The sequence below is a fragment of the Gigantopelta aegis genome, unplaced genomic scaffold (assembly GCF_016097555.1).
Source record: "Gigantopelta aegis isolate Gae_Host unplaced genomic scaffold, Gae_host_genome ctg3303_pilon_pilon, whole genome shotgun sequence".
Taxonomy (NCBI): Eukaryota; Metazoa; Mollusca; class Gastropoda; order Neomphalida; family Peltospiridae; genus Gigantopelta; species Gigantopelta aegis.
The window spans coordinates 7030-12426 of NW_024533271.1; the positions used below are offsets into that span (position 1 = coordinate 7030).

Consider the following 5397-nt stretch of genomic DNA (forward strand, 5'->3'; position numbering starts at 1 on the left):
TGGTATAACAGTTTAATCTACCTACCCTCCATGTCTTCGTAGCTAGTTCACTAAGAATTCAAATTAATGTCTTGTGCATGGTTACTTTCATCAAATCCTTATCATAGTAGCCATGGGTGAAGTTGACAAAAAGTTGTGGGGTCACTACTAAATCAGACTACTAAGACAAATTCATAATCTGTCTGGTACATTATAATTGTATAATTGCTAAATTTACAAGAATGAACCACTAAAGAACAAGCCAAAAAGTACTCGAAAAACTAATAATACATTGTCTTTTATTAACATGTAGTGTGTCACTACTCAGCATGTGTGTGAGACCTATAGAGACACTAGTAAAACATGTATTATTACTTATAGTATTAAAATGTGTCTTGTTCTTCACTATTATATTCACTAGCAACTTCTGTAACAAAGTTTAACTACAAACATAACTGAACAAAATAACTTCAACAATGCAAATTAAACACACTATATATTTTCACATAATTAATAATCTATACTATTTTGATCAAAAAATTATAAATTAGAACACTGGTCATCAGGTCTATTACTATAGGTAGGCCTGTCAGATTACTTCTTCATAAATGTAAAGTGGTATGATCAAGTAAAATAAACAAGAATGAACCTTCACTCAAACTAACTCAATCGTTTAATTCATTTGCAACTGCTTCGTTCTATGATATCTATTGTCTATCCCTTCATTATAACTTCTGTTATCGGTTAAGCATGTTTCTAATGATGCACGAGATATACTTTTGTCAAATTTTTAAATTTATTCCTCTTTTTTCTTTCCTCTTCTTTAAAGTTTCACAATAACTCAATCGCCAGTAAACAGTTTTGGATACACACATCTCACTGAGTAAATTACGTTAACTACAAAGTATCCTTCTCTGGTCCATTTGAGTGCCTTCAAAAACAGGCTGAGGTTTACTACCAGAGCTACTCTACGTGCAGTCAATTATAATAATTATAATTAGGAAGAAACAGATTAAAATAGAAAATACTATTTCATTGTAACTAAATTCGGCATAGTCATCTATGTACTTTTGACAAAAGTATACACTATTTCCTGCTTCTATTTTCAGCTTAAAATAGATCCATGATCATAATTATATGCATGACTGATAACCAGTGACTAATAACCTAGCCATGATTTTTGCATTTTTAAAAATGGGGGTGTGAAGCAAACAAGTAATAAAAATAGATCTAAAAAATAAAGTAAATATAGGGATGGCTTTGACTTATCTATGCATGTAAGGTCAAAAAGGCTTTCAACTATAAAGGCTTGATTAGGAACTTTGTGGAATCATTTTTTTGCGATAATAAATCATCCTTGCAATCTATGAACTCCACCTACTATTCAGTAAAATTAATACAGCTACAATAAATTTTTGCAATAAGTTGCTAGATTTAATAGATTTACAGCTGAGCATGTAAAGTGTTATCAATTTTTTTAAAAATCTCATCAGGCCCATGATGAGGCCCCTCAAAAAATTAATGTACACTCTTCATTTGTCCTCCCCCACGGAAATCTTTAGTAAAAGGCGAAAGATTTATACATTTGAGGGAAAAACCAGAGTTAGAATCTTTGATTTATATACCTATTTCATGGCACAAAACTCTTGTGGGACAGAGTTATAATAAATGTTTTTATTCATACTTGTTATCATTTATCAACATCCACAAACCCATACTTAAGACTCATACCTAAACTATAACCTGGAAATCTAATCAGCAAACATTGATAACAGGGATTAAATCAATAAGCAAGTTTTGTATTGAGTAATTCCATATTATAACTACAATTTCCATATTTGGATCTCTCAATTTGATATTGAATAGTTCTCAAATGATCCTATTAATAAAATACTCTTCATCATTATATATTATGTTCCCTAACCTTGTAACACTTTTCTCATATTCACCAGTCTAGAAGCTTCAGATAACATGTTATAAAATCGTGTAGCCTGAAGATCCTCTTTCTCTCTTTCAGATCCTATAATATACATTACAAATTATAATACTAACTATTAACATTACCAGGTATAGAATGAGAGCTAAGGACATCAAATAATCCACCATCTTCACTTTCCTTCTACTTTTACTGTATCATAATGCGAGATATATACACGTATATTGTGTAATATACTATAATATACTGTAATACGGTTAACTGTAATAGGTGGTTTGTGTACTGTTTAGTTTAAGGAAGTTTAAATACATCTTTCCCAAATGTTAACAAAGTCTTTTAGTCCCCATAGCTATAGTTTGTACTGTAGCTAATGACACATCAGTCTTCTTATTGATGAATAAAAACTACATCAACAATAATAAACAATAATAATAATAATATAATAATGAGATAGTATAACAGTTTGAGTAGTACATATTATACAATATTTCCACACATTATTATAACCAAATAGTCAACACAGTAAGATCCTCGTTGGTGGGTTTCACTATATATTCCTACTTACTACATCACTAATACATTTAACTACAAACTTGTTTACCAACCTGTAGTGTATTTAACATGTTCTAAATCATTGTGCTGCTTTTTTCACAGAGGACCATTAAAGTTGACATATTAACAGACAGACCTTCTCTCCCGAATACCTACATAAGAGAGAAGACTATGATTTTACTATTACTGTAGTAACAGAGAATCAACCCAACATGATGTATTATTTATCGGTTTGTGGAAGTGAGACTTAAATTGTTGTTATTGACTATGATTGTCTACTAAATAATGCCTTACATCTGACAGTCTACCAGCTAGTCGTGTTGTTACTGTTGATGGTAATGATAATATAATATCATATTTGTCTTAACTGACGTAATGATGTAGTATACTATTATAATAGAGTTAATAAAAGATAATGGTCTCTCATTAGATACTTACAAATCATTACATATACAAATAATAGGTCGAGATCGAAATGATTTTAGAACTTCTTTTTTCCCTAAAATAAAATCAATTGTTTCAATTATAACTAATTATATTACCTGTACTCTGGTCTTAATAACATCAATTAAACATTAATAGCAGCCTATAAAAATAGATAATAAATAATTCCTATATTATGAATAGGAGACTCACAACAGGTGCCCCATCAATTTCCATTAAACAATTAGGTCTAGTGATTCATTGACAGGTATTTTATTACTACAACCTAATTTTGTCAAGAATACCAATTAACAGTTGACAGTGTTCTTGTAAGTCTGGAATACTGTGTTTGAACTCCATTGCTGATATAGACTGTCCCATAATATCATCATAGTTTAGAGATCTCATGACTCCTCTGTCTATGAGTTTGACTTCAAACATATATCTGGCAAAGGTTTTCCATGGACTATCCAGTGTTTGACTAAGTGTAGCATATCTGGAAGTGATAATAATATTATTTATAGCTTTCGTTTATCAGTGGCCATAGTTTAAATCTCCTCCTCTTCCTGAGTACACCCCTTGTCCACCTCCCCTTAACATTTCATGTAATAACCATATTACAAATTTATATAATGTATCACATATATAACATTAATGTTATTTTTGGATTTATATGTTTGAAACTCTCTTTCGGTTAGCTAAAGCATATATAGAAATGAAAAAATATTCATGACATCTCATGGCTCCTCTGCCTATGAGTTTGACTTCAAACCTATATCTGGAAGGTTTCCATGGAACTAACTATCCAGTGTTTGACCAAGTTTAGCATGTCTGAAAGTGATAATATCATTACAACTTTCTTGTAAGCCAGTACATTAAGTTATGTGAAGTTAGTCTCCCCCCTTTTTTTTCTGAATAGCATCCTCTCATTCACAAATTCTATATACATGTACTACAATATTAAATTATTGATGCATAAAAGTTCCATTGAAAGAATTGACAGAATTCTTCCCTAGTAGCACTGAAGTTGAAGAACCCGTTTTCTTTGAATATTTACTTTCTGATCAAATATCAAAAAACCATATTGAAACTGATTTAAGCCCATATCCTAATCTGATGTTTTTAATTAGCTATATTTGTCAAGTGATGGGTAAAACAACCTCTGATTTCAATAGATATATAATATAGTTTAAGAGCTTCAATAGTAAATCAATGTTGATTGTATTGACAAAGTAAGTGATTATAAAACATGATGTACATTATCACAGGATAACAAAAACTACACTTTATTATGCTGCTAGAGGAGGTGAAGACATTATCATACTTTTTTCTGTACTTTGTGAGTAGTTCCTACTAACCAACTCTTTAAATACTAGAAGATCAGCTGAAAATAAATCAAGTTAATAACCAACCAAACTGGATTCCTACTAAGACAGATCAACAAATTGTTTATAAATTGCTAATAAATTATGTATACATTTATATTAAACAATAAGTGTGTTGAAAATGCTATATAATTAAATTACATAGTGTTAGTACAACTGAATTAACTATGTATATGTTAAATTGTATATATAAAATCTTATGTTGGTATAATTCATTCTTTTATCTGCTTCATCATTTCATTGCCAATATCTTTTAGAGGCTCGTCTGCTTGTGTTATAAGAAAGTATACAAATCTTTATTAAAAATTGGACTTGATTGCTATTAGCTTCTAATTGTCTCTGGACCCGTTTCTTCAACTATTGCATCAGCTTTATCATATGCTGTACCACTCATACTTTGATGTCTTTCCTGATATTAGGAGCTATCAGTCCATCAGCATTGAGTTCATTAGCATACGCAAAGGATTACTTCAATAGCTTTACGGAGTTTTGCAAACTGTGTTCTGAAACACTTGAGATGGATCTAGTATACAAATTAATATTAAAAGTTGACTGTTTGTGTTACATATTGTAACCTACCAATAGGTTGATGTGATGATGCCAACTCAGATGTAGCCAATGTTCCTGAGACTATATCAAGGTTAGAATTTAATCAGTAGAAAGTAAACTACTTACCAGTAGAACCACTGAGAGATTGGACAATGTGTATCTTTTTTAAGACTTGATTCAACTACTTTCAAAGGAACACTGTAATTTATTCTCCTACAGTACTTGGACTGTGATCAGCAGATATTGTAATAAGTATAGATGGAAAAGATGGAGGAAAAGAGCACCAAATGTGTCTACATCACTCTTTGATACCTGCAGAAGTATCCATTGAACAATACTGAGTAATATCTATATTTCTAACCAATGATGGAGAAGCATGTGGGCTAATACTCCATCCATCATAGATGTTCTTGTTCTTCTCCAAGAACTAATTCAACAGAACCATCAACATCAAAAATAAAAGAAACAACAATATCTCTCACAACATCACATGGAAGAGAAGTCTTAATACTGTTAATGAACAATAAATGAATGTGGTAATTATATTATTGTTACCTCAAGTAGAACATTGAG

General features: G+C 30.7%; 1 non-coding gene across 1 annotated transcript; it reads right to left on the reverse strand.

Annotated features, from left to right (window-relative positions):
- Positions 1 to 1469: 1469 nt before the first annotated feature.
- On the reverse strand, positions 1470 to 1584 carry LOC121392036. Its single transcript, XR_005960403.1, has one exon. It is a non-coding gene; the product is annotated as a U5 spliceosomal RNA (small nuclear RNA).
- Between the last annotated feature and the right edge of the window lie 3813 nt (positions 1585 to 5397).